General features: G+C 37.0%; 1 protein-coding gene across 7 annotated transcripts in view; it reads right to left on the bottom strand.

Annotated features, from left to right (window-relative positions):
• The window catches only part of LOC106076382 (uncharacterized), a 275905-nt gene that overhangs the window by 201164 nt on the left and 53370 nt on the right, over nt 1–21371 (bottom strand). For 3 of the 7 annotated variants that reach the window (XM_056017285.1, XM_056017278.1, XM_056017286.1), the window contains exon 1: nt 12188–12526. The exons of 3 other annotated variants lie outside the window; for them this stretch is intronic. The gene's annotated coding sequence lies outside the window, so the exon portion shown is untranslated. Of the gene's footprint in view, nt 1–12187; nt 12527–21371 lie in introns of those variants that run through there. One more of the 7 variants, XM_056017280.1, reaches the window with a different exon arrangement.

The raw sequence follows: 21371 nt of genomic DNA, 5'->3' as shown, positions 1-21371 counted from the left end.
AAAATTTTAGTCTTCACGGAGATCCAAACCCAGGAGCCAAGGCTCGTAAGACAAGCACTTAACCACTCAGCCACCGCCCCCCCCCCCCCCCCCCAAGATATAGATATCGATAGCTTACAATTTTCAAACACCCAAAACTTTACGGCTTACACGAACGTACCGGGGGCACAAGACCTCCCTACAAGGCACTATCTTGTCGTAATGATAATGGTCATTTTCGCCTGTCCTGGGGGCAACGGGTATTCTAGCTCAAAGCTACCGGTGATTACATTATCCCTGCTCCCTCCCTGCTAGATTATGTATGGGAGTTCTCCTCTCCAACGCGAAGTATAGTTTCATTAAACATTGAAAAACAAAAAAGGATAATTCTGAGATTTTGGCGCCAGGGCCGGCCTTAGGCATAAGCAGACTAGGCAGCCGTCTAGGGCCTCCGTTGGAGAGGGCCTCGCATAGGTCTAAAAAAAATAATTAGAGAAATAAATTAAAAATTGTATCAACTCTCAAATGTAGCAAAGCTCTGTTGTTCTGTCGGCTAGTTTGGTTCTAAGTTTTTTACCATGACTCTAGGTTTATTAACGAACGTTTATATTTACTTATTAGATTACAAATCAGCAATGTCAGAAGACCTTTTGGTGAAAATGTCGAGACGTTATTTCGAGTCTGGTGCATCTAAAAGCCAACGAAAAGCGGTATGGCTTTAGAAGAAGTGGTCAACGAATTGGTTATTCGCAGGAAAAAAACTGCTTGATTTTGGGGTCACGAAATCCCCCCCCCCCGCCCGACACTCACCCACACACATGGGCATGGGATCAAGTTTTGGACTTAATGAAAATGACATATTCCTAGTACAATATCCCATTCTGTACAAATCTGTTGTTGGTTTTTTGTTTTTGTTTTTGGCGAATCTGCCCAAGTGACAAATCATTTTTCGAGGATAAACCGAGGGTGGTATGGTGGAAAGGTTTGACAGAGGACTAAAAGCAAGTGACTATTCTAGCACTTCGGGCTGCGCCGAATGTATCCCAGTAAGCAACATTCAAGTTAGACAAGCGAGACGAAAAAAAGGAGAGCAGAAAAAAAAAAGGGGGGGGGGGGAAGGACTCAGGAGAAGGGGGGAGGTCTTCATGCTCTAAGTACAGAAGAGTGCTGTTCGTCTTCTCCCAGTCTCCTAGGTCTAGGGCGGAGTAACCTGCTAGATCTATTATTAAATGACCTTATTTTTCCATCTCCTCTCTCTCTCTCTCTCTCTCTCTCTCTCACTCTCTCTCCTTTACTAGATCTAGCATGCGCATGGTTGAACCAGACACTTATAAGCTGGTCAAACCCTCCCCCCCCCCCTTTTTTTTTTCGAAACTCCTTTTCTAAATACTATACATACAACTTACAAGCAAAGGGGGGAAAATGGGGGTAACGGGGGGAGTAGGGTGCTGCAAGCTACTGACTGTAACAAACCATATGACTGACTGTGTACTGTCGTGAATGTGTTATTGGCGTTACATACTGCACAGACCAGGTCGCACCCCTGCCCCCCTTCACAAGTCGAAGTCGACCGCAGTATAATGCAACCGTGTTGCATGGTATATGAACACATCAAGGAGAAGTCACTGCGGGTGGTAGCCAGGGAAAAAGAAAAAAAAAAAAAGACTGACAGAATTACATCTGCATGTAGCGTCAAGTTAATTTTAATAGTAGGTACAATCATGGATCGATGGTTTCTAGATTTAGGGTTTCTGGATCTAAGGTCCCAACATTGTCTCTAGATCTATGATATCTCAGATCTATACATGGGTTACTTTATATCTATGGTCTCTGGATTTATGGTCTTTTATACGTATTGCTTTTAGATCTAAGGCTTCTAAATCTATTGTATATCGATTTATTGTTGTTGTTTTTTTTATCTATAGACCCTGGATATCTGGTCTCTCAAGACAGAATGTTTATTCTAGATCTAAGGGATCCAGATTTATGGTAGTTTAGATCGACGATAAAATTATTCTAGATCTATGGTCTCTAAATATATTATTTCTAAACATGTGCGCTCTAAATCAATTGGTTCTAGGTCTATGCGCTCTAAATCTATTGGTTCTAGGTCTATGCGCTCTAAATCGATTGGTTCTAAATCTAAGTGTTCTTAATCTATTGGTTCTAGATATATGCTCTCTAAATCTATTGGTTATAGATCTAGGGTTTCTAAGATCGAAGAAAAACTTATTCTAGATCTACAATCTCTATAGTCTCCACATTTGTAGTTCATAAGGTCAACAAAAAGGTTATTTTCTCTCTCTCTCTCTCTTTATATATATATATATATATATATATATATATATATATATATATATATATATATATATATATATATATATATATATATATATCAGATCGATGAAGGGTCTAGATCTATATCTCTCAGATCGATGCACGGTCTTGCTAGATCTATATATCTCTGATTGACACAGGGTCTAGATCTATATATCTCAGGTTGACACAGGGTCTAGATCTATCACTTTATCTTTCAGTATTTCAGATCGACACAGGGTCAAGATCTATATATCTCAGACTGACACAGGGTGTAGATCTATGGTCTCTAAGATTGACACATGGTCTAGATTTATGGTCTTTCAGATCGACACATGGACACATGGACTTGATCTGTATCTCTCAGATTAAAACAGGGTCTATATGTATGGTCTTTCAGATCGACACAGGGTCTAGATCTATATCAGATTGAAACAGGGTCTAGATCTATATTATATTGAAACAGAGTCTAGATTTATATCAAATCGAAACAGGGTCTAGATCTACGGGCTGCACAGAACACAGACGGCTCACGAAACAAAAACATGCCACCATTTCACCAACAAAGACTTTGGACAACCTGACAAGCGATGAAATAATTACTTCTGCCGTCGCAATATAGATATCAAGCGGATTTGTCTCCTCTTGATGGTACATTACAATGCAATGTAACCTATAACAACAGAATGAGGTCAGATCACAATACAGCCATTTTGTCGGAACATAGTCCGAGTTGAATTGGCAAAGTCGTAAATGAATTACATGTAGGCAAAGAATTAACTAGCTTAAGATGAAAACCATCTCGCAGTGCTACCAATCCATTCTTAACTCTTCATAATGCTTTAGATTTCAAAATATCATTTGGTGCCTTATTATTATTTTGTAATAATTATTATAACAAAGAAGAACAATATTCAATGGTACAATATGTAAATTCTAGGTCATTAATGGATTTTTTGGTATCCGAATAAAATGCCTACTCTAGTCTATATTACGAGAGGACGTTTATATTATTATAATATGCAGCTGTGTTTCGACGAGTCATTTTAGCGGCAAATAAATCACGATAAACTGATGGCTACAGTTATCCTCAAATATAAAATATAATTCCTTATATACATGGGACTAAGTTCTAATTTAAAAAAAAAATTAAAATTAAAAATTAAAAACAAGTTTGAGGTGTTACTTTAAATCAGTCTAATTGTATTTGGCGCTTAATGAAAAAAAAAAGGCAGAGAAAGAAGAAAAGAAGGCAGAGAAAGAAGATCACTAACTTGTACAATTTATTAATTAAAAGGAAAACAGATTTAGTAGCGCGGTATAATCACCAACTAAACATTACTTGAAATAATAACAATATTATAAAATGAAAGGTTTAAATATGCAACCATACAACATTGTAAATCTGTTTTCATTGAAAAATCACAGTAAAACATTGGACCAGAAAGATTAAATTAATTTTTTTTTTTTGATAATTCAATCGCCAATGAAGAAGGATTTTTGTGTCCAGCATGTGCGATGTGGTCATTCTATAAAATATCGGAAAATTATTTCGCCTAGATCAGTCTCAGATAGAGGCTACCAAACCATTCATTTAAATTTAATTAACCAATTGGTGTTTCTGCTTCTTTCTTTCTGCAATTTCATGTTTAAAATATGTTCAACTGTGATATTATACAATAGAAAACAAAACGCATCTCAGTGTTTGGCTACTATCGATGGTCACTATTTATTTTATTTTATTTATTTCATTCATAGAGATTGTAGTGTACCAGGATAATAATAACAACAAGTCAATAGCGAGTCATATACCGCATATCATGGCGAGGTATTTGAGTGGTAAATCGCTTGCCTTCCAAACCTTGGGAAGGGAGGGGGAGGGTTCGAATCCCGATAAAGAGTATAAATATATAGTCCATCCAACTATAATGGGCACCTGATATTATTAAACTCAAAGTAAAAGCGATTGATCGTTGTGATGGCCACATGACACTCTCATTAACCGTGTGGCCCACAGAAGCAGATGACCTTTACATCATCTGCCCCGTAGCTCGCAAGGTCTGAAAGGGGTAGTCACTCTTGCTAGATACCGTATTTAATATTACTAAACCTATTTAAATGTTACCTACTATAGTAGGATATGTATAATTACTTACAATTAAACATATATACTCATCAGAGGTCTAAAAAAAATTTAAAGATTGAATAAAACTAAAAAAATAACGCCAATTGGAACAGGCGAGTGTGGATTAACCTCAAATTGCAAGTAAAGATAAAGACATAACACTGCATTGTTAAATGGAAGCCAATGGTGCAGTACAGGAAGACAGTTGAGCCCCCCTCCCCCCCACGCCCCTCTACCTGTTGACATACTTTACGTCTTAGAATTTAAAAAACAAAATGACCTACAATTACTGACATTCATCTACCACCCTGATTATTAAAATGGAGCAAATGTCAGAGTGCCTTTTACAGTTACGCGTTTGTGTATGATTCTTGCTCAACTCTTGCGACCCACTGACCTACAAGCGTGCTGAGTATTAACTGGGGCTGTTTTTATAAATGATGTAAGTGTTAGCCCTATACGTCTCGGTGACTATCATCCCCTCGTGCCACATCTATGAAGGTGGACACAGTTTGTCAACCCAAATAAAAGTGCATGTTTATATCGGTGGTGTGACGCACATATCTACACCAGGGTACATTTAGTATAAGTGTTGCAACTGCAGACATAGAAAGAAAGAAACTGGACAACATATATTGTTCTCATTTGAAGGAAGACAAATATTTATGCGCATAAAAATTACGATCTTCGAATTTGAAAATAAATTTGCTGCACTCAATCTAGACCTAGATCTTTTGGGTTTCCCCCTCTCATCGCTTCGAAATTGTTAGAGTTGAAAGTTTTTAGGGATATTTGTTTCCATCTGAACGCCTAAATAAGCTGAACGTAAAATAATTATGTCAGAAAAATTATCATATTTGACAGCTGTTTTTATAGGAACACTTAGATCTGTAATACTTCAGAAAATGTTTTCTTAATTATTGCGCTTATAATATAGATATAGGGTATAGCCATTTTTTATACTGCTGGTAATTGCTGTATAATACAACACTCTATTAACCAAAAACTTTCTGTTGACAAAATCTTTTAAGTTGGTCTAGTCTCTCTATATATATATTACAATCTTTAATTCAAAAAATAAGATAATTACGTCCTACGCATGTCATGTGTCAATCTAGTCATGCATGTTAATCAATATATTTATGTATTTATTTATTTATATAGGTCTATAGTGGTGATATAGTTTCATATGTTGACAACTCCACACCTGCTTCAGTTGAATTTAGTAAACACTTTCGTACAAAAGATTAGAATTTTTTTTTAAAGTTGTTTTGGGCACTAGAAAACGATTGTTCAATTTAGCACTGGTCACGTGATACTGTTACCTCTAACCTTTTTTCATCAGACAATCATTAAGAAATTTTTTCATCTTATTTTCGTCTCAATATTTATATCAAGAAAATTTGATATGATTTTAAGTTTCTACAATCATCGAAAAAAAAAAAAGATCTGAATGTGTTTATACATTCATCAGAAACAATAAATATGATTGAACTAGACATATGTAGGGAATTTCTTTCTTTTCAAAGCCGTAGTCTAAAGATTCCACAATTCTGCAGTGGAAATAAAGCGAGGCAGGCAATAGAAACGAAGTGAAGTCACTGTCAAAGGACGAAAAGGCCTAAGATTACTAGAGATTCTAATTCAAGCAAACGACAGACAGAAGTGGAGAAAGACGGTTGTCGGATCATGTGTGGTGCTCCCAATGACACAAAAGACAAATGGAAATGTGTTGTCTTAAGTAACCGAGATCATTTCTAATTAACTCAACAGTCAAGACATCTTCTCTTATCTTATAAAATACAGATATGCTCGAAAAATAAAAAACATTAAAGGTCATGACCAACTGTGGGGAAAGGTCATTATGTGATCTAATGAGTTAAAAAGTCAGCAGTCCATTAATTCCTTTAAAATTAATAAAAGAATTTTTTTTTTTAAATCAGCTTTGCCTAGTCCGTCTTACTAGACTAGAAACATCTAGAAATCTACCACTAAAATACCGCCACTACAATATCAACATGAAACTAGTTCACCAGAAGTAACAATCATGATAAAATAAAACATTTAAAATCGCAAAAAAATTTTTAGGTCGATATTACGGGAGAAAAAAAAAGCCTGTTATTTTTTTTTATTTTTTTTTTTGTACGGACATGCAGTCTTCTGAAAGAGGAAACAAAATATTACCCTCCTCCCTTTTTATGTATAATGTCTGTCAATATGTCATAAAAATGTTGTTGCTAAAATTCTGGAACTATTAAACTAACACGGTGTATAGGATTACATTTTGTACCGTAGAAAAGTCAACTTTTCATTTTATATTTACTGTTTTGTTTCATTGTTTTTTTGTTTTTGGTGGTGGTGGTGGTTTTTGTTTTTTTCAGATTACTTCTTTGGATTTGTAAACAAATGTAAAAAATAATCTATCACCGACTTGATGAAAAAAAAAATCTCAACATTAATTCGGCCGATATATAAATATATGTCTATAGTGAGAGGGGCAGCACAGAGATTACAGGATATGAATCAAAAGTGATCCATGTTTATAAAAATGTCACCAAAAAAAAAATGATAAGATAAAAGTTTTTAAAATTTTTCTAAGGGTGTTAATACACAAACACTTCTTCACAAATTTGAAACCAAAAAATTTGATTACATTTATAATGAAAACTAATAGGATTTAAAGCCTAAAATGACTTCATATAAAGTTTAACAAAGTAAATTACACACACACACACACACACATACAAAAGCACTAAACACAAACTTTAAACGAACAAACAATGGAAAGTCCAGAAACTTGTGTCTGACAGTCTAAATGAAATTTGGAAGAATCGCAGACATTATAGTTTCTATGTGTAATCTGACCAACCACAAAACAAACCTTTAGTCTGACGTAATCTTCAGACAATGAAGTAATAAGTGCATTAGTGACCGTATTTATCTTTAAAACATATTAATTAGAACTTGTAACAAAATTCTTTTCTAATAATTAATTTTTTATTTCTCTCGTTACTGTCAGAACAATGTTCACGTGACCATTTCTGTTCCAGTTCTCAGTTAGCTGATGTCTGGTGGTGCACAAGTCGTTTGGTAACACTGCTACCATGCCTTCATAATGTCATGATGACACATTAATTCTACGCAAGAATTAGGCTACAAGTGCCCCCCCCCCCTTTTTTATCGCTATAACGCTGGTTCAATCAAACTTACAAAAAAAAATTCTTTCGAACAAACAAAATCAATACGAGTGTGTTCCATTCAGAGATTGTATCTACAAACAACCAATCATTACCTATATAGATGTATAACTTATTCAATATAGCGTCTTCAACTCTTCAATAGAAAGAGACTGATTTTTTTAAATTTGTATTCCAGATATACCTGACTTGGTTCCGCTTGAGTTGAGATAACAATGGGTTTGGCTGCATTACAATCAAAAACTAAAGGGAAACGGTTTGTTTGTCGTTGTTGTTTTTGTGCTACCCCGCCGCTTACACTGTAATTACATTTCGCTGACATCGTTCTCTTTAGCCACGCTGTTAAAAACAAAAAAAAAATTTTTCTTTGAAAACTAAACTCAAATCTTAGGGGGGGGGGGAATAATGTCAAATAAAATACAAAAAAAATGCCCATATTCTTTATGTTAATTAAACAAAAAAAAATTGGGGGGGGGGGGTGAAATTTCAGTTCGTCCTTTAGAAAATGAAAGATATTACGTCATAGCCCAATCATCCAGCGTTATGGCAGGAGGAGGGGAATGATGGAATTCGAACCCGGAACTTTCAGGATGATAACCTAGACCGCATTAGGCAAAGGAACCCGTCCAACATGTTGTATATATGTCAGCGTAATGGTCATTACACGTGTGCCACGAGCGCGCTGTGTTACATGTCATCCCGGTACTCGATGTCATCAATATATGGTTAAAGTAAAATTGATAATGACTATATGCATGACTCATTTCATTCTGTCATCATTACAAAAGAAAACGGCAAAGACTAGAGAATAGTGACAAGTCGACTGACGGGAATCTTGCTGCATCGCTACATGTTTGTATTTTGTATTTATTTTACTTTGAAGTATACAAACAAATTTGTTTGTTAAAGATTAGCATTTATTAGAAATGATATTTAAAACAAAAACACTTTATTCTTTAAGCAAAAGGGTCAGTTCATGATACATTTTGTTGACCTTTTTTATTACAAAAAAGTCGTAAATATCTAGGAAATATATTTTTATATGTATACATGTACACATACGTATATATACATATATATATATATATATATATATATATATATATATATATATATATATATATATATATATATATATATATTAAGGAACAATAGATATAAAACAGTGACTTTACTAAAAATATTTTTGTACACGTCAACAAATACTGCTCTGTAAGGTATCAAGATTTGCGTCTATTGGATTTGGTTTCCAGACCTATTTTTTCCCAAACATTTTAAAAGGTAAATCAAGATGTACTAAATTAGATTTGTTCTACATTAAATATAAACAGAATATCTTTTTTTGTTTTTTTATTTTGTTGTAATTATTTATTGAACATAAAATTAAATTTGAAAAAGAAAAATAAAGGCCATCAAGTCATGGTGCAGATAAAGAATAAAGACTATTAACTTTACTTTGTGTTTAAAAAAAAAAAAAAAAAAAGTTCATGACAGAGCTAAGACATCCTATGGGTGCAATGTTGAAACTGGCCCCCGATTCAAACCCCGGCCATAAAGTATCATAAGAAGGTTGGGGTGGGAGGGGCATTTCATCACTTTTCGTAGTATTTTGAAATGGATGTGACAGTGTTGTCACTTTATATGACGTTACGCGAGAAGCAGACGCTAAATGTGTAACTTGACTTAAGTAAACTACACACAGTTATGTGTGCACATGTCAAGTAGCAGGAAACTAGCACACACACACACACAGTACACATGTCAAGTAGCAGCATATAAACACAGTACTAACGGTATCCATGTCAATACAAAAAAAAAACTAAACTAACATGGTGTGGCGCTGTCATTGACTTAAAGTATTCAATACAAATATGCAAGGGCATCATACTGGCTGTCATCCTTTTTGATATCAGACCTGTTGTGCCATATTTTGTGTGGCTTTGTATGAAGATTTAGACTATAGCCTAACCTAATCCAGACAGACACCTGGAAGGTAGGCCGCACTTCCCACTAGGCATGCAGATCAAAAAGAAGACTTGTCATCTACATGGCGTTAAAAACCTGGCACATGTCATCTGATTGCTACTTCCCCCCCCCCCCCGCCCCCAGTTATATTCGGCTCAAGGGTGACACTGACAGCAAGCTCATGTCATTGACGCGCACACGCGCGCACAAACACATGCACACAAATGGTATTGTCCTACTGACACAGATATGACCACACATATTGACATGCCCAGTGAAATGTGTCCAGTAACTACAGGATGGGAACATAAGGATGTCAATTCATTATAAACAAAGTCCTTACAACTTGAACAGAATAGAATTATTCATTTAAGTTTCAATTAAATCAAAATTCTATTACAATGTTATTCCCTTTCTCCCGCCGCCACCCCCCCCCCATTTCCAAATACAATAAATCCATAAATCAAATCTATTTAATCAAATACCAAGAACCATAATTAGATGTCTAAAATGAATCATTAAACCCAATAACAACGTCATAACCAAACTCCACATCAGTATGATAACATTAAAACGAGATCAACACCTCAATCAGTAAATCCGCCTATATATCTATCATATTTATCATTTTCTTTCTGCTAATATGTATTGATTTCATTGAATTTATATATACAGAGTTAAGGAAATGTGCTGAAGTAATTATACAGTGATAAAAAAAAAAGAAAACATGTATATATTTACTGCCTTTATTATGCTGAAAGAATGACAAGAAATTACTTGCTCAATTAAACACAATGAATGCTTTAATTGAAAGGAACAATTTATGCGACATTAGTTTGTATATTAAATGCAGTAGATATATACACGTTTTCTCATTTTTATCACTCTATGTCTATTTTTGTACCCCCCGATATATATATAGAGAGAGCTTTATAAAATCTTATAATATATTAATCTTTTGGTGTTTTTATCGTTGTCAATCACTTATTTATTTAACTACTTTCACTCATGTTTCTAAATGTTACAGTGTGTGTATATCATTGTCTATTATTTTATCTATAGTTTAGTATCAATTTTATTAATGTTTTTTTTCCGCCTTAAAATCCGTATTATAGATTATAGAGATAATTATACACATTCCAGAATCAGCATAAGAAGAGGAGGAGAGAGAGAGAGAGACAGAGAGAGAGAGAGAGAGAGAAAAGACTAATTTTATTTAAAAGTTAAATTAGAATTAGTACATATGAAACAAAAATACAAAAGACATGATGTCGTTGTGAATGTTTCCATGGCTGGTTCAGTGCAATCGATTATTTAACACTAAGTGTGATTTGATATGCGAACATCTCTGCTCTCCTTACTAAATATCTATTTAAATGGTTTTCTGATGTAAGATGCATAGAAACTGATTTATATTTTCTTTTCATCTTTTAAATAAATAATATGAAAATTTGATCCTGGAATTTTATGTCTCCAGTAGTAAGTTCTGTCTATTCTCAACAAATAGTGGCAAATAGTGGTTCGCATTACGTTATGGATTGTTAATATATATATATATATATATATATATATATTGGGAGGTGCCAGCTTGAGCTACCTACATATACTCAATGTCTTTATTATTCCGTATTAAACACAATCTTAAATCACAATCTTAAATCGCACAATCAAAACGGAGATACATTAAAAGACTAGATAAGCGGTTACAAGGAACTCGGTCTAACTTAACAGCAGGGATCTTAACGATAAGACAAGAAGCGATGAGCATAATAGTAAAATCTATATTCTTATTCGAAATCTTCAGTATATTAGGGCATGCTGTAGCATAGTCGAATATATACATAGCACTAGCATTATATAGCTCACCCATTATACAACTAACGATACAATATATATATATATTTATAAAATATAATAGAAGTTATAGTTTCAACTCCGATTGACTATTAACATTTAAGAAACTATTTTAATTATAACGATGAAGTCGTTACTTAATCAATAGTGACATGAACTCCGGCTACCAATAGAATGTCACTCGTCTGTTATTACTTTCATTGCTATCCTTGATAAGCTATAAGCGAATTTACTGCTACCAGGCAACGTAACTGTTTGTGAGTATAACCGTACGATAGAGAAATATTATATTACGTAGAAGATTGTGTGCAAAGATGCGTCACATGTAAAGACCTATACTGTCGCTAGTGTAAATTGTCGCGATCATAACATTATCGGCAATTGTAGATCTAGACTACAACTGACCAGCGAATCGGAATAACGAGCCTCTGGTGCGAGGGTCTAAATTAAAGACCATAATGGCCGGGCGAGGGAAAATTAACACATTACTGCATTTATTCTGTTAAGAAATCGTGGGAAAATTGTGAGGCAGGGGGGGGGGCCGGAGTCGGAGGGGTGTTGGGGAGGAATCGAAAGAATGGAGAGGTGAAGAATGAACAACAAGAACCCTTCAAAGATATCCACCCACCCCGCTACGCCTTTTTAAAAATCATCGGAAGAACAATTACAATAATAATAAAAATAATAATGATAACGAGATTTTGATAATTACACAAGTTGAAACAAAAAAAAAAAGAAGATAATAGCGAACCTGTGATGTCATCATCAAACAAATTACCACAGAAACACACATGCGAAGGAGCCGTGGCGTAAATTCTGCACTAGTGGTGAACACATTCCCACAGATAATACACCAATAAAACAAACAAACTATGCTAACACCACCGAGTGTAAGTTAGAATGCAGTCCGGTCCAGGCGACTACCACTTTACTTACTGGAGCGACTAAAGGAAGCTACAACCATCGCCCCCTCGTAGCGTCCTCGTCCCTCCGAGCACAACTGCACCATCTAGTAGCGATGGACCATTACAACAACTCGAGAACATGCATTGCGCACTGCAATACCGTCCCCCCCACACACACAGCACCTAACGACTAAACGAAATAAAAGAGAGGAGTGAGAGAGAGGGGGGAGGGAGGGAGGGAATTGAAGTAAAGTAGAAGGGGTAGCGGAGAAGGGTGAGACTGAGAATAAGAGCGAGAGAGGGAGGGAGAGAGAGAGAGACTTTTTTTTTCTCTCTCCTCTTAAAAGAAGAAAAAGATTAAGCCACGAGAAAAGAATAAAATGCACTGGTTGGAGCAGGAGGGGGGGGATGGAGGGTGGAATCCTTTGAATGGTAAGAAGTCACTAAGCTAAAGTTACGTTTGTTCAGCTGGTGTATTTATTTAATTACCAGTCAGCTCTTCATTTCATCTGTAGAGCTAATTCACTAATTAATAAAGGATTACTCGATTCGGATAAAATGTATTAATTTCAAAATATTTTCTTTTAAAAAACATGCCAGTAAAAAGAATAGTTTTAGGACAACGCGGTTACAAAAATGGGGAAAGGGTGGGGGGAGGCTAAAAATGCTAATGAGGACTTGGTGTTGAAAAACGGTGGTAGGGGAGTGGACGTGAGGGTCAGATAGGAGGAGCAGTGGAGAGGGCGGAGAGGGGTAGTATCACACCGCACGTGAGGACGGCGCTGCTTCTTGTTCTCTGCAGTAGTTTGTGTGTGTCTGCAGTTCAAAGCGAAAGTGAAAGAACCCAAGACCGTCACATAACGACCTAGAATCAATTTGCCACTGTAAGCGCCAAGGAGGAAAAAAAGAGATGGGGGGGGGGTGAATAAAATGGGGGAAGGGGTGCGAGAAAGGGGGCGGAGAGTTTCGTGCTGTGGGAGAAGGGAGGGCGGAGGGCACGCTGGACCACTGTTATGTCAGGAAAAATGCAGCGCGAGCGGTGCAGCAGACGACGTAACATCGCAGGCGCGGTGTCGGTGGCGCTGCACCCACCGAAAAAAAAACAACACACACACACACAAGTGAGAGGGGAGAGAGAGAGAGAGAGAGAGCTATGGGGGATAAGAAAAAAAAATACCACACTGTACTGCGCGGTGTGAGCGCAGTGGTCTTCATTCATAAGGTCTATTACAAGTGAACGCTCACTTTCACAGCCACCTAACTATGGCTGGGGACTGTTCCGATACAGACCACATGCACATCAGTTTTCTTTCACCTCCTCTGGTTCTCACCCTTCTCTTGAGCGCACTCACCTCTTTCTTCCTCTCTTTCCCTCTCTCTCTCACTCTCTCTCTCTCTCTCCACTTAAACATCTTTCTACGAGCGCTAAATCGAGGGCATTGGAAGATACTCTTGCAATGGCCATACATGGTTGATAATTTCAACCCGAAAGTACTAAACGCTGACCTATATGGTTCATGAACACCGTTACAACAAATCAAATCTATTAACACTTGTCATTTTTTTGTTCGTCCAGGAAATCGATCCACTATAAAGCCAACAGGCTAACACCTCGCTAAACTTGAGGCAGCCACTAACATGATGGATTGTGGCAACTGGCAGGATGGAAAGCGACCCGGTACAAATTTGAAAAGTGGGGCGACGGAGCCGAGAAGATCGAGGCCGTTGACCTACTTGATGTGATCTACTTCGTGGGATTCAACTTCACCGTTAGACAGTCGGGCCGCTTGTTTGTTGGTCTCAGGCGCAACATCGCTTCAGGGTATCGACTTATGGGAATCTCTGTAAATGGTAACCTAGTCTGCTTATAGAAGACACTGAAAGTCTTTGGCTCTCAGTGGGTCCCCCAAAGATATTATTGGTAGAGTATTATTAAGAGACTGCCCATTATGCCGACGTTTGTTGCGTTTGTGGTGGTTATATATTTCAAAGAAACCAGATCAAAGTTGTGAGGTGCTAAATGCTGCGATTGAATTACCATCTCTCTGTCTCTGATTCTCTCTCTGTCTCTCTCTCTATGTCTCTCTGTCTATCTCTTTCTCTCTCTTCTTCTTATTTTTCTTTTCTAAACATCTTTCTACGAGCGCTAAATCGAGGGCCATACGAAGATACTAAATGATCACCAAACATATTACATAATTCACAGTTGAAAGTGCTCATACTCATGCTGATCTGCGATTCCATTCGATGTTCCAATGTAAGATCGAGAAGGGCCGGTGACTTCAAAGAGTCTTGTTGAAAGAATGAAAGCATTTTAACCTCATAGCTGCATCGCCATAAGACAAGAACACTGACACGTAACTGGATTTTAAAACAGAGGTCAGACGATGACTTAGGTCAGTGTCACATTCACACGTCCCCTCCCAGTTTCTGCTCATACACAGTGAACATTGTCAATGGGTTCGATACTTTACAGTGTTGTAATCGATCTGATATGACTATCTTTTGTGCATACCGATGGGTGTAAAGTGACCTTGGTGCGGAAGCCGTCTAGTGTAAAATGGGGTCGTGAATGAAAACGGATTGGGGATCCCTTTCTTTCATTGAATACTATGCCGCATTTTTATTATTGCTGTATGAATTTCCTTATTTACTCATCAGCATAGTTTAGAAAACGCGCATTAATTCTGTCTCTCTCGCACTTTTTCTTTTTAAACTGGCATTCATTCAACCACTACAGAGGGGTACAAAAACTTATCCTAAAGACAAAAGAGTGATTCAAATGTCCTAAGAGTGTTTCAAAGGCCAATTCGTGATTCAAAGGTCCAAAAAGTGATTCAAAGGTACCTAATAGTGATTAGTTATGCCCAAAAAAATACTACTTCAAAGTGAGTATTGCGATTCAAAGGACAATGAGTTATTCAGAGTTCCGAAGAGTGATTTAAGAAGTCCAAAGACACATTCTAAGGTTTAAAAAAAAATGACAAAGCCAAAAGACTCAGACTAGGGTCAAACTAAACGTGTCATACATAAAAGAATAATATCACAACGGAAAAACTACAATTAATCAAACTTGATTTGAACAAATGATTCCCAACACTCTGCAAGCGGATTAAAGACTAATAGTCATCATTATAACGTAATAACTCATTGATCGATTCAATCGATACCATTGTTCATGCAAGGCACATCGTGAGACATGTGACCTATGGCTAAGATCATCCTCCAGGGTACCGTAGAGCAGCGAATCTCATCCTGTGCATGGCAACCCCTTGGGTTTGAATTAGGATTTGCCAGGGCCCTAACTATGGCGAAGCCCTATGCCAAACGGATTGTACGGGGCCCTGTCAGGGATAAGCATAATATCAAAATTTTGTATTAGAAAATACATTCCTCTTTGCAATACATTTTTTATAAAATGAAAGCTGACAATGCCTTTTGGGAAGAACATTTACAAGGACTCAAAGAAATCTTTCATGAACTAAGACAGCATGGCTTCACTATCAAACCCAGCAAAATGGAACTAGCCATGAATGAAGTCACATTTTTAGGTTACAAAGTAAGCTACAACTCTTTAAAACCTCAAGATGAAATCATCAAGAGAATACTAGACATACTAGTGCCTAAGACAAAGAAACAAATCAGGAGTATACTAGGACTTTGCAATTTCTACCGATGCTTCATAGCTAACTACACAACGCTCACATCTCCCTTGACAAACCTTACCAAGAAAGGTCAACCAAACAAGGTACTCCATTAAAAAGAACTGGAAGACACTATAAAGAAAATCAAGGACACCTTTTCAAACGAGTCCATTCTCAAGTTTCTAGACCAAAACAAAACATTCCACCTTGCGACAGACGCGTCCTCAGAAGCGATCGGAGCCTGTTTAATATAAGAACACGATGGGACACTACATCCAGTGTTCTATATTAGCAGGAAATTGTTACCAGCAGAAACCAGATACTCTACAATTGAAAGAGAATGTTTAGCGATAGTTTGGTCCATAAATCGTTTTAGCAAGTATCTGTTAGGCAAACCATTCAACCTACTTACAGACCATTTTCCTCTCCAATTTCTAAACACTAAAAAACTGGCTAATAGCAGATGAACACGATGGAGTTAAATGCTAACAGACTACCAGTTGACAGTCCAAACCATACCAGGGAAGATGGACGTCCTAGCAGACACCATGTCAAGATGTACTTAGATTACATCACAACATATAATGATAATTCATGCTACATAACTTGTATATTATTTTGTTTTGATGATTAAGATTTAATTCACATTATATTTGACTCATATATTGATTGACTTTAAAAAATGAATGACTATATGAAATGTGTATGTATTTTAGTATCACATTGGATAGAAGACTTCAAGAGTTATGATATTTATTTTATTACTATAATAGTTTTTCTTAAATTATTTCTGCATTTGTCATGCCTACATATTATTGCTAAGAATTCTAAAAGTAGAATACTGCATATTATGGAATATTATCACTTAGTTTTATAGATGGAAGAAAGTATCTGTAATTATTTTATTGTTGGTAACATTATTATATGTAAGATTGAGCGATTGCAGTTCTGAGCTACTCATCATTCAATCGGCTTAGTTAGAGGGGGGGGGTATATGTCACGTGACAAGTGACACCTCATTGTTCACAAAATGAGGACAGTTTTACCTATCTCAAATCAGGTCACGCGTTACCACGCTTAGATGCCAGAAAAACGCCGATTAAAACTTAGTTCAAGGCTACAGAAGGGAAACATAATTAACGTAGGTTAAATTTAAAAAAAAACAATTAAAAGGAAAATTAAATGTAAACGGGTCAAGGAGTCAAGGATGGGTATTGAGATGTCACGGTTCTTTATTCTAAGAAAAGATATAAAAGGCGGAGTAGCTTGGCGAGAGAGAGAGAGAGAGAGAGAGAGGGAGAGAGAGATAGAAAGTTAGACTTACAAGTCGCTAGTTTAAAAGTAAATAGTTACTCATTTATTGATCTTTTTTTACTGAATCCCGTATCTGCTTTATATATCTTTGTACATACATTTATTGTTTCAAGGTCAAGTTTAAAATAATTAAAACTCTTGAAAAGCTTATCAACACTTTGTTACTTCATTGATTATTAAAGTGTTTGAACCATAGTTACGGCACCTCCGAACCTGCATATGTCACATGTTTATATCTTCAAGATCATCAAATCAAACAAACATAATAAACACGTGACACCCAACTATCTGAGACGTCACTAAATGTCGCGTTCAAAGTCCGTCAACTATGGTGCGTCTCTATACTAAGTGACTAACAGATTACGAGTTTATAGCATTCGCACATATACGTAGGCTTTACAAAATAAAGAGCTAAAGAGTTAAAAAGTAAATATAGCCAAAGTGTTATGTTTTATCATTAAAATGCCACGTGTAAATTAGATAGCATTAGAATTACGACTTTATAGCATTTACGAATGCACAGTTCGTTAGGCCTAGGAATGAAAATAATTCTACGGTTGTGGATCTCAGCATAGTGGGGTATTGTAAAAAGTGGTCGCCGGAGAAAAAGGTTGAGAACCGCTGCCGTAGAGAGAGCACAAAGAAAAGTTCACCAAAGAAAAAAAAAATTGTGATTGAACAAATCCCGAAGGACCGTGACATGCCCCTGGAGGCGGTGTGCTACTCTCGACAAGTTCTAAACATTTGGGACTTAACTTTCAGCTACGGACATATCCCAGCACAAAAGCCTAGCTGGGCGACGGCGGGGGTTCGACACGGGGCCATCGTGAAAACCATTGGAGTGCCTATCATCATGACCTTGGTAACCCTACATCTATCTATGTACCGGAAGTTACGACACCTTAGGTCAGGCTTTAGACGAATGGCGAGCAGTGGTCCGCGCGTTTTCAAAGTACTCTCCCCCCCCCCAAACAAAAGTTACTTCAATTTTTTTTTTCCTTAAGTCAAACAGGCCAGTAACAGAAGGTAAAGCGGACAATTATAGCTATCTTTTAGTGGACACATTTATTTCTTAGGTTACTTTTTAATTGTCGCTCTTTTTTTACTACTGTTAATAATGTTTAATTATATGTTCGTTCACGTATAAATAAAGTATACAATAAAGAGAGAGAGAGGGGGGGGGGGGGAGAGGGAGAGTTCTATCCCCCACAGATGAAAGATTTTAAAACGTAAAACTAGGACGCGCCAGAATTTATTTCTAGCCGAAAAAAAATAAATTCTTAAAGCCTCTTATAAGAGTTGAAAAAAAGAAGGGGGTTGGGGGGAGAGGTGAGGCAGGAGGAAGTTCTACACAGTCACTATGTTTTGTTCGCATGCTTTCATTAGTGTGTTCGTGCGTGCGTGTGTGGTGAGTGCAGGAGAGAGTGGATGCATCAGTTTCGTCTTTCGTAACTAAAACACAATCGGGTAATACCAACCAGAAGACAAGACCAAGTGGGAAAAGAGAAGAGAAAAAAAAAACACTACTACTGCTCTCACAGATTCAGGCCGCGACACCGCCTCGCGAGGCGAAGCAGCAGCGCGCGCCCACTGACGCGAAGTCTTCACACGCAGATACACATCCATACACACACACACACACACATCGGCGCGAGCGAGACGCACACTCGAGAGAAAGAGGGAGAGACGACGAGTTTTCTCCTAGAAGCGGACGAGCGGACAGACAGTGTGTCAGACGGTGGGGCTGCTGGCGCAATGGTGTAACTGTAAAATGCATGTGCCTAGTACTTTGCAGTAGCTTGCTAGTTTTTGTAAAGTGCATGTGTGCAGTAGCGGGCTCCCAACGCGCGGTAAAAGTCTGTAACACTGCTACCAGGTTGGACTTAGAGGGGGATTTCTTTTGTTAGTTTTCGATTCGTTCGTTTTAGCGAACGTGACCTGTTAGATTACAAAATTTGCATTTTAAAAAGTTAGCATTTTTTAAAATTGCCTAGTTATGAACTAAAAATTATTATTAGCTAATAAATTTTAATGCGCTAATCTCAGGTCTAAACAACGTCTTTTTAATACTACTACTAATTTTAATATGAAAAATTGTATTTTTATTTTAAAGCGACACAAGAAAACTAAACTTTAGTTTAAACTTGCCAGGAAAGTCCTGAATATTATATTAATTATTCCCGTTAGGCTTTTAGTAAGGACGCCATTGTTAAAAGTATTTAGACTAAGTGTTGTCTTGCCATTTGTTATGGATATGCTTCTATATTTCTAGTGTGGCTCAGATACTGAGTCCGGCGGATCTGTTTTCACTAACAGTAGAAGGGGCGAAGGCGAGTAACTGGCGCCTAAATCGGTAAGCTTCGGGAAGATGGGGTTCGTTAGCCATTGCTGGCGACCCACCTAGGCAGAAGGAAAACTCTGAATTCAAACCTCTGCTGCCTAGCAGCTATACACAATCGTAGGAAAGGCTTCGGGAGTCAAACCTAAGGAAAAACCAGTTGCCGACGACCCTCGGGCAGTTTACAGCACTCAATGCTACACCCTAGCAGAGCCTGCGACATCGCTGACTCCAAACTATATCGGCACTTGTCGTTCCTTTGGATACATCAGCTGCGTGGAGATGGGGGGGGGGCTGCTGTGTGCGCGAGGCATACATCTCATTTTCATGAGATGATCCATAGTCATTTCGACTCAAGGAGGCCATAACATCACTAACATTTCTGGACAACAGAATCGCAGAAATAGCCGAGACTTAAATCTGAAACTGTTTTGAAAAGGACGAATTTGGATCAGGTCAAAATATCATCGCAACCAATCTTTCTCAAAGTAGCTCGTAATTCATTCGTGTTCGATAAATAGATAGGAATTCAAACTGACTAGCCCTTAGACAAATAACCGCTAAACCACGGCCCGAGGAGCATTTCCTGCCCGTGATAAGTTGCTTTCCGACCCTCCCCACCTCCAAACCTTTTTTTTTTCCAAAACTTTTAACCATAGAGTGAAGCCACTTGAGTTTAAGTCCAATAGACACGGCGATCAGCGAAACGCGCGAGGGTAATTCGTGTAGGGTTTGGTGGCTGATTGGTGAAGCGCTTGACTTCCAAACCGAGAGTTCACGGGTTCAAATCCTGGTGGTGATTTTCAGGACGTGCCAACTCTAATGGCTATCTGACATTACTTGGGGAAAAGAGCGATTGATCGTTGTGCTTGCCACATAACCACCTCGCTAACCTTGGGCCACAGAAACAGATGACCTTTACATCATCTGCCCTATAGGCCGCAAAATCTGAAAGAAGAATTACCAGGACAAAACGCCTTAAACTCCTAAGCCTTCTTATCCAGAAAAACTATATTAGAACAGATTTTTAAAAAATAAATAAAATCATTTCCTGTATTTTATATGTATTATGACAAGAGTTTATTATTATATATCATAAAATAATTTCATATTCCACATATCCATTTATAAGAAAAAAAAACTATAAAAATGTATCATGTTTGACATTTATGGGAGTGCGTTTAAAATTCAAAATATTGAAGATGCATTGTTAAATATTTGTCAAAATCGTGTTTAAATCAATATGAATAAATATATCTCATAATGAAGAATAAAACTCGACTTTATAATATGTATAGGCAGGAAATCTATTTTTCTATATTTCTATTTTCACTTACGTCCAGAAAGAGTGCACCCACGATTCTAATATGTCTATCTCTGCTGACAGAAAGTGAGAATTTAAAAAAAAAATGAAGGACCCTACTTCAACGTAAAGCAATGAGTTTATTATACTGGAATGTTATCCATTAAATTTTACGTTTATACAATAAGTCTTTCTCGTTATATAGACTTCAGACAAAATATTCTGGCTAATTTGCATATATATATACATATATATATATACACAAAGGTCATCAAAAATTGAATTCCGGTACCCAATCGTAAAAATCACTAAGCGAATTTAGATTTTTTTTGACCTTTTGATGATTGAGAACGCATCCGGGCAACTACTTTAGATGTTCACGTAATAAAAGTCATTTAAATAGGACATTTGAAAATAAAGTAGTTGTGGCA

Source organism: Biomphalaria glabrata, chromosome 18, assembly GCF_947242115.1.
Source record: "Biomphalaria glabrata chromosome 18, xgBioGlab47.1, whole genome shotgun sequence".
Lineage (NCBI taxonomy): Eukaryota > Metazoa > Mollusca > Gastropoda > Planorbidae > Biomphalaria > Biomphalaria glabrata.
This window is presented reverse-complemented; position numbering and strand designations above follow the sequence as displayed.